The sequence below is a fragment of the Austrofundulus limnaeus genome, unplaced genomic scaffold, assembly GCF_001266775.1.
Source record: "Austrofundulus limnaeus strain Quisiro unplaced genomic scaffold, Austrofundulus_limnaeus-1.0 Scaffold128, whole genome shotgun sequence".
NCBI lineage: Eukaryota > Metazoa > Chordata > Actinopteri > Cyprinodontiformes > Rivulidae > Austrofundulus > Austrofundulus limnaeus.
Window position 1 is genome coordinate 729212 of NW_013952530.1, and position 9828 is coordinate 739039.

The 9828-nt window shown below is 39.6% G+C and overlaps 1 protein-coding gene across 1 annotated transcript in view; it reads right to left on the bottom strand.

Moving 5' to 3' along the window:
- hdac7a (histone deacetylase 7a) overlaps positions 1-8787 on the bottom strand; it is a gene marked incomplete at both ends in the record, with an annotated part of 48041 nt that extends 39254 nt beyond the window's left edge. The window contains 2 exon segments of the mRNA XM_014015359.1: positions 7077-7135; positions 8499-8787.
- Positions 8788-9828: the final 1041 nt, after the last annotated feature.

Consider the following 9828-nt stretch of genomic DNA (forward strand, 5'->3'; position numbering starts at 1 on the left):
GCTCAAGAACATGTAAAGTAAGTGGTGATTTGTGGCACGTACAGTGCTCAGAAATCACTGGATGTGGGAAACTATATGTTAGTGGAACATAATTCACTCCAAGACTCTCACATTAAATAAGCATGTATTGTGTTGCTTTCCTCTCCTGCTGCAGAGTTGTTGAAATGAGCCTGAAGCTACAAACCTCACTTGAGACCATTTATCACGCACRCACTCATGATCACATGCAAATTCAGGAGTCTAGCCAGATGAAAGGGGATCCTGTTACATCCAGGCCTACAACGAGCCATCTGATCCGAGGTCAGCGTCAGTCACCTCACCGATCTGGAGCGAATGTGAGCTGAATCATTACTCTGTTCGGCTCTTTATGCCCGACAATATCAAAATACAAAGAAGGGCCTGCTTTGAAAACCTTCAGATAAAGACTAGACTAATATGTGGACCTTTAAGTTTCACAATATATCATAACTGTGTAAAATGAGAACACACACACAGCTCAATAAAGACCATCTGAATTACAGTGAGCATTTAGGTGTTGAAAAGATATTTAAATTACATAACTGTCCATAGACGTCCTGGCTAAAACTATTCCACAATTAGTCTAAAAGTTCAAGACAAACATTTAGAACAGATGTTCAAAMGTAAGCTTGGCGAGAACAGAGAAAACAGTCCAAAACAAAACGTTTTGTTATTAAAAAGCTTTTGACCTAAAAATCCATACAAGTATAAGAACTACATTTCTACTTTACTCTTAATTCATGCCAAACAATTTCCATGTTTGTTGTTTTTTACTAATATGAATTTAACTCTACTGTTTCCAGTGTATTTGAATGTTCATGTTGTCACACAGCCAGCATTGTTCATTGTTTCTATGTCTAAATAAAATTATATCTTTTACCATGTTTTCATGAGGGGAAAGCCATTATTTTACAGTAAACTACACATGTATCTTCATTTTAAACCACTCCTGTTGTAAGTTTTTGCTTTCCCTTGTGAGTTTTATATTTGGTAATAACGATGTGTTTTAGACATTTTCAGTCAAMTGTGTGTGTTTTAATAATTACCTGTAAGAACTCCACTACTGAGGCAAAATGCAGTCTAAATTTAGCCGAGGTGTTGAGAGCTAAATGACAGCTATGGATAAACTCACGGTTAAAATTGCCTAGGTTGCTGACTGGGATTGTGATGTAAGAAATGYGTTGTCCTTATATTTTCATTTGGGGTCATTACTCACAAAGCCTAAATGCATGGGTAATCGTAAAACAAGGTTTTCAGGTCGTGCTCTGATCCAGAATAAAAGCYGTGTGATTTAAACCGAGGCAAGTGGTGGAATCTGAGTCACAGAAGGCTAAAAAAGGTCTGTTTTTGATTCAAGGCATTTGATCTGGTATAAGTAATTGGAGCTGAGGCGAAAATGGAAGGTGTATCCCCACCAAATGACACAAGAAGAAAATCCTCCGTCAGCTTTAGCCCATTTCAACCAGCCCACATGTATCTGCTCGTGTCTCTGGAGGATGGAGAGAGAAAAGAGGCAAAGACAGGGAGATACTCCAAGGGAAGAAGAACTGGAGGCCAATAACAGACCAGCTTCCAATCCCAGCTGACCACAGTTAAAAACCTTTAGCTCAGAGGTTAATACAACATAAACTGATTTGACACACTAATAAAACGTTACGGACAATCTTACCTCAGGAAGTACCACATGCACTTGCGAGTCTCTTTATCCCATTTACACTATAATGCTGTGAATATGTGCACACACACACATACACACAAAAAGAAATAAAGTGTAGATGACTACAYACAAATACGGTTCTGCGGGGCCCCATAGAGAGTATTATATTACATTATCCCCGACATATCAAGTGATTTCATGCACCTAGAGGTAGGACAATTGAGCCATTTGTTCAGCAGGGCAAAAATAGCCTCCCCCCCTTCAATGCCGTCTACTATTACAACCATTACAACCAGTACTGTGGGACAGTTCCACTCCGCACTGCTGTTTGGCTTTAATGGTTTCAGTGGTAAAATATTGCCATAATAGTTCTGCAAAAGGTAATACGGTTGTTAAACCTGTACAAGTGAGCCAATCAGTTTGGGTTTGGTTTGTCCTGTCGGGGAACAAAAACTTGTCACTGAAGAYGGTCACTGGAAACTGAAGATGGAGGCCAACTGAATGTTGATTTGATTGTTGAACCAAATCCCAATGGCTGCTTTTCCATTGCAAATGTGCGCAAAACTTTGTCGATGTTCTGTTAATGTCAAAAAACACCGTTTCACAACTGCGGTGTTTCCATTAAGTAAGAAATGCTATTGAAGTCACGCGTGAATACGTTTGTTCTCGCGATACATCATATCAAACATGACGACAATGGATGTAAACACATAGCATGTTGCTACCACGACACTAGCGCTCATCATCAGAGGAGACGTCGGCGTCTTTTATCGAGGCTTTCCAGAGACAAGTCCCTACTTGGGAGCGRCTACGTATGCTGTGTTTTTGGGAAATTTTAGTCTGTGATTTTACTATTTTATACTACTTCTGTGATATTACTACTACTTMTACTTCCTGTTATCTTCTTCACCATCGACTTTTTCGCCAGTAGAAACAGCCGGTTGTTGATCACGTGACTCGAAAAGTGTTTCCATTGCAGTTTTGCGAAAAACACCAACTTCAATACGGCCGAAAAAACACCTCATCCTAGCATAAAAACATTTTGTCAAAAAAACGTAATTTCTTTCGAAATTGACGTGTTTCCATTGAGCAAATTTATTTTTGAAATTCTAATTTGCGCATTTTCATGGCCAATGGAAACACAGCTATTGTGGCAGGTCACATATTAGCTGGGCACTCAGTGAGAGGATCAAATCTGTTTAATTAAAGTGTGGTTGTGTTACTTCATTTGGCAGGAACAGAARGGGAAAAATAGCACTGACAGCAAAATGTTGCAGTTTTTTCACAAAAAGATGTTTAGCCGTTTTTACATAGGATTGGATAAAGAATTGGTGAATACAAGCCGAGTGGTCCGAGTGTTCAACGTTTGGAGAATCAGGCARGATTCCACTTCTCACCAGACTCACCATTTAAAAGATTAAAACTTCTCAAACCTCATAGCAGTTTAAGAAAATGTCATATCCTGAAGCTTTACAAAGCATCATTTCTGCAACTAAACGTTACGGATGTTGTAAATATAGTTGCCCTTCAAAAATAATTAAAGCATAAAATCACTAGGGATCAAGAATTATACTCGATTCTTTACACTTAAAGCATAAAATAGAAACTATTTATTTTAGCTGGTAGGACGGAAATAAGCTTTCACTTCAAGAAAAGCAAATTATTTCTTTTTCAGTTTTAGCAGATGTTTGGTTACTGTTTGAATGGTTACACCATTAACTATGATATAATTAAAAATAATTCAATGACAGATTTTAACAACATTATTTCTACTAACTAAAAGTGGATATATTCTTCATTACTTTTGATCAATTCTTTGGTAATGTAAGGTCTGTAAATAACTCTTCCTCCTTTACAGTCCAGCAGGAACAAGCATGACCAGCTGACACAAGTATTTGGAAACTACAACCWGGAAGAGGACATGTGATCTCAACTGCAGCTATTAAAATCACCCCTGTTGTTTAAATATTGGCTTTCTTCTCTTTTTAGTGAAGAAGTGAAGACAAGGTAGAACTTCAAATGTGAAACTAGTAGTTTTAAATAGAAACTAAGCAAATAAACAACCAAGAGCTCAAAATGTTCTCATTAGAGTTCGGAGAAACCCAGYGTTCCTTATTGATGAACGACGGACGTCACATAAAACACAAAACTGCCTACCTAACAGCTACGACAGAAACTTCAATAATTTCTTTATCACTGCTGAAAATATGCTAATCAAAAAGTTGTGTGCTGTAGAAAACAGGTTTCTTTGAGCCTTTGCCAAGCTGTTAGCACGTTTAACAGTTTAGATGGTTGAGAAACAGATTCGATAACATCCACATGTGATGAAGGTAATTAGCTTCATGCTTTGGACTTTATACTAATTAGACAAGTAGAGCTATCCTTACCACAAACAAATAAAATAAAAGTTGTCGCTTTTATAAAAATCTGACAAACATGACTCAGATCACTATTAACGGCTGTGGTGGAGTCGTTAGGGGAGTTGTCCTGTAACCGGTAGGTTGCTAGTTYGATCCCCTGTTCCAGCTGTCCCAGCTGTTGCGTCCTTGGGCAAGACACTTCACTTGCTTTGCCTACTGATGGTGGTCAGATTGTCCGGTGTGCCCCAGGGCTGCTGTGGCTACAATGTAGCTTACCACCATCAGTGTGTGATTGTCTGTCAGTGTTAAGTGCTTTGGGGTCCGAAGGGGCTTGATAAAGCGCTATTAGTTTAGACCGTTTACCATTTTTAATTCAATTCAATTCAGTTTATTTATATAGCGCCAAGTCACAACATACGTTGTCTCAGGGCACTGTACATGAAAAAAGAACAATGTAAAGAAGAAASCAGCAGATTGTGTTGAATCACTTCATCACAGTCTCCCATCCTGAGCAAACGGTGGAGAGGAAAAACTCCCTGCTAATCAGGAAGAAACCTCCAGCAGAACCAGGCTCAGGACAGGCGGTCATCTGCCTCGACCGGCTGGTTGGGGGACAGGAAAGAGACACAGGTAGACACAGAAGAACTGGTCCAGGTGCACCTACTTCTGGAAAAAAGACAAAAAGAAAAAACATGTTATTGATAAAAATATTTACAATAAACATGTAGAGAAGAGAGAGACAACAGCAGAGTGAGGAAATGTGCTCACCCACCTAAATTTATTTACCAGCAGACCACATTAAATTGTTTTCATTTTTGATATTCTTTTGCTATCTTTAGAAATCCGGTTGTCTAATTAAAATTGTTAAAAGTATAAAGGAAGTTTCTCCTAGTAAGATCTACTCAAAACTCTTCATTTTCCAGCCATTTGAAGAACATTTTACTAAATTCTTAGAAATAATAAAAGAATATAAAATCTGTATTTTATTAAGGCAGAACACTGAAAAAACAAACTTTAACCTGGACTTTATCTGAGATCTCAACTGAAACTTCCATTATGCTTACTTTGTTTTCTATTTACACACTGGGCGCCCCCTCGATRGACGGCGCCCTTAGCATTCGCCTACACTGCCTATGCCATGGACCTGCCTTGTGTCAGACAACCATTAAAGTTAGTTTAATAAAAGGGTCTGTCCACTCCACAAAGACAAACTTATCTTCTACTGCAAATTCAGGTTAGAAACCTTTAGCAAGAACACCAATAAAACCGTCACCAGTCCCTGATGCAGAATAGTTCTAAAAGATGTGAACATGAAAATCATTTTACATCACTACTGAAGGACGTATTGAGATAACTGCAGAGTGTATTCRCTAGAAGCTCATCCTAATGTTAACTGACCTTTATCTTGTTGGTTTCTTTTTCAAAAGGTGTGTAAAATTRAGGATCAGGGTTGTTACAGAGGAAYCAAGACATTGTGGTTCAAGTGAAACATCATCATGTTGATCTGCAACTTTGTTAAAACGGTCGATGACCGGTMTATTTGTACTCTGGAAGTTTTTAAAATGGGGATTTCACATGCTGAATTCAGTAATTTTTTTTTGCCCAAATTGCTTCTACAAYAAACTGCTGACCAAATGAGCTTGAGCCACAGTGCTTTATGCCCACCAGAAAACCTAATTTCAGCGGGGGTTGTCATGGTGTGTTTTTGTTAGTTTGTGGGAAAAAAAAACAAGAAGGGAATGAGTTGCATGAAAAAAAAAGAAGACAAAGGTTAGACGACCAGTGTCAGTTGCCCTGCGTGGACAACACACATGTAACCAGACTCTACAGCCACCGCCATGACCTCACCGGGTTTTTCCACAGACACACACACACACACACTGGCTAGTACACTGTCAACCGAGCCTGGCACAGCGAGAGCCAGCTCCCATTCAGGGACGTGCATTGTAATCCTACACAGTGCGATCACGCAGGCATGCTTTACAGAAAAGAAGGCTAATCTAAAGTAACGGGCAGGACACAAAGAAACAAGCAGGTGACTTGTTTCTTATGGGTGGAACGTTGGATCAAATTTAGGATCCGCTGATCTGAGGTTTAAAAAAAAGAAAGAAGAAAAAAAGAACTTCTTTCCCTTGTGAGTCAACACCTAACCGAGTGATGCCTCTGGAGTTTTTCCTGCAYTGAGCAGGAAGAATGGAGAAGTATTTGCCACGGGGACACAGCTGCTTGAGTCCTGACAGGAAAATGTGATGGTTATCATCTCAGTGTCGTATTCTGTTGTACAACTAGGCGTCCCTTAAGATAAAGAGTTATCTCGGGTTCACGCCCTGAATCTCAATAGTGACGAGCCTTGTAGGCTCCATTCATGGACCGACCACATTCCAAAACTAAAATGCGACCTTTTTCGTGGAAAACCTATTTAAACCATTTAAAATCGTCCTTCCTGTGCTTCATGTGTCAAAAGAAACTTTAACATCAGGAACTAAAAACAAACACCTAAATAATGGAAGTGAAACTTTAAAATGAGTGTGAGAGAATAACACCCTATTCACACAGGCACTAAATACAACAGSGATGTTTAAATAAAAAAAATTACTTAAAGCGTTAAATTTAACTTTTACACTTTGTTTTTAGAACCGTGACACATAAACAGCACTTGCCTGTGACGTGTAGAAGTCATTTTTAAACCCACGTTTTAAAACACACACATAGCCTGAGTACACAACATGTTTCCAAGTAGGCCAACACCTGTTCTGTGCTTCCCTGCAGAATCAAACAGCTTTATGTGCAGCACTGGAAAAACTGCTGTCACCCAAACTATGAAGTGCTCGCTTATATGTTGTAAAAAAAAACATAAAAGTGTGGTAAAGCAGACGAGATGTCCTGAGCGTTTGACTGTAGACCGGCAGTATTTTTTCCACAAGTGTTGTAAACGCAGAGGGCYGTGGCCTGCCTTTCAGTAACGTTTTTTCCATTCCACAACACWACTACTTGTTAGGTTGGAGTAGGTATTTTGCACGTTAAGAGGTTAAAAGTCCAACCTGTCACTGTCTGAAGTATGGGCTCGCTTCTACGGTGCTCCCAGCGGGGACGATTCCATCTGCGAAGACAAACAGAGAGAAAAAATAAATAAAAGAAATGAACTAACAGCAGAGCAGAAACACTGCAAAACCTAATTCGTTGTTGCATCATCAGAAGTCCCAAATGTCTGATGGCTTCTTAAAGGTTTAAACACCTGCTGCGTTTGGCACAACAAAGAAGTTGATCCTATGATGCAAGAAACTGTTTTAATATCAGATCTGTGCACGAACTCAACTTAGAAGTGCAAGAAAAGTGAGTGAATTTTACACCTGCGTGTTTGAAACCCTAAAACAGGGGCTTCTGGGRGCAGCAGCTGTCGCTATTAAAGAAATCTTGCCACAATTTTGTATTTTTTTTGAAAGTCAATAACACCTACGCTAAACTGTAATCTCCTAACGCACCAGAAATTAGATAAATTAAAGTTCTCACATGCAAAAAAAAATAAAAAATAATAAAAAGTTCCACCCACCCAACTGGACAGGGCATTTTACTGATTTCAGGACCACCTGATTAACAACTAACTGATGCTTTTCTATTGCGAAAGCTTAACTTTAGTCAGTCCTGATGCCTCTGGCRAACTGACAAGTCTAAAAAAGGAGAACATCTGTAACACATATAACAAATAACACATTCATTTTTGTCATGTGTACTCATTAGCACAACTTGAATCTCTTAAATCAGGCCTAAAAGTTTTTCCTGCATCAGTAAACTCTGCCTCTCTCATTCATCTTTGCTGCAAATAAATAAATAAATAAATAAATAAATAAATAAATAAATAAATTCTAGATCTGCCTGTGCTCCAAAATAATAAGTTCTTGCTGTAAAATGTATGTTTAATTATAATGTATTAGTTTTATCAGAGTTCATGTTATTAATGAAGCAAATAGCAGCAAAACTAAAAGTAATTTGTTGAAAACTGTTCACATTATTCTTAAGAGACAAGTACAAATGTTCATATTTCCACAGTGATTTTTGCCCCACGGCCAGTTTGCGTCACAGCGGCTGTTTTCCTGCTTCAGCTCACTTTTCTTTTCTTTTTTTAGCCGATGTCCCTTTAACTCTGCCTTAGAGAAGATGAGTACAAACAAACCTTTCTGGTAATTTTCCGCTTTGTGTCTTATTATGAATAAAAACGCTGCAAGACTAGAGAAGTGCTTTATAAATAAAGGGGGGTATTTCAGGTTAAAACGCGCGCATTTGCGTGATCCGTGCGCTGAGGCGACCAAAACAAAAACACCTGTGCAGCAGCAAATAAAGAAAAGAAAAGAAAAGAAAAGAAAAGAAAAGAAAAGAAAAGAAAAGAAAAGAAAAGAAAAGGAATAAACTCTGAAGACAGGTCGCAGACTTGCAGCTGTTCTCATCACCGGAGGTTTCCTACCAACCTTGTGCGCCTCGCAGAGAATCAGACAGACTGAGAAAAACTCCAAGTCCAAAATAAATAAATAAATAAATAAAAACACTCGAAGGTAATCCTCCTGGTATCGAGTCCGGTTCCGAGTCTTAAACGAGCCGGTTCGAGTTCAGCAGAAAAAAAATAAAACTAACAGAGAGGGTGACGGGAAATCAGCTGGATCATGCAAACTGAGCAGGAGACAGGAGGAACTGAGAAGTGACTTGACTGAAGGCGAGTTGCAGAGAAGAAGGTCCGGCCCCTCGGAGCGCGCGGCTCCCCTCCCTCCCTCCCTCCTCCCCTCCCCTCCCCTCCGCGCTCTCCCGCTGACAGAAATAGCAGGCGAGGCGGGCCCCCACCAAAAATAGCCTCGACTTCACACGGACTTTCAAGACTATTGTTCGCCTCGGCCTGCCTGCACCGCCTGACTCCCAGCAGATGTGGCTGCGCGCTCCAAGTTTCACTCCTCCAACTTGCTACGTTTTTTTTTCTCCACAGAATGGGGACATTGTGACAAAAAAAAAAAAAAAAAAAAAAAAAAAAAAACAGAGGGCCCCCAACGCAGTGGCTCCATCTGCTGACAAAAACTCCAAAAACCCAGCTCCTTGTGAGAGGTTGTGAGGTTTTAATACAAGGTGGAAGTATGTATGATTGATTTAGCCACGCCCCTTTGACATGAGTTTGTGCAGCAGAAGATTTTCATACATTAAGGATGTCCRTCCACAAACTGAAACCCATACTGCTCTGTAAACTAAGCACAAAAAGTAAGGAAATTAGTGTTTGGTAGATTATTTCTTTGCTTCCAATAAATCTTATACCGTTTGAAAGCATGTTCCCTTTTAAATGGTGTCACATTTGTAAGGAGCATGCATTTGTGGGATGAGCAGTAGAGCTGAGTATGGGGTTTGCGCATATGAAAAATTTGACAAATCGTCTCGGTTTATTTTGCTGTTGCTACTAAGATTTATTTTTGAGTTTCTAGTACACCAGGTGCTGCCAGTCCAACACTCCCGACTCGTCACCATATTGACGCTTGGTCAGGTACTGTCTGCGTTCAGTTTAGTCACATCAGGTAGCCCCCTAGCGTCAGTTATTCATGCCAGTGGCTTTTTTGGGTTGCACCACATAGGGGTCTTTGGTTAATATGAGGAATCAGTCTCAATGGTTAATTTTAGGTACTGAGGTCAGGGATAGGATGTCTAGGACTAATAGAAGTTCAATTTAGGGTCTGGGACGGCCGTACATTTCCTACTCTCTTCAAAAATATGACAACGCACTCTTCCTCCTTGGTCTCATCTCGTTAATAACTGATGCGAACGCGT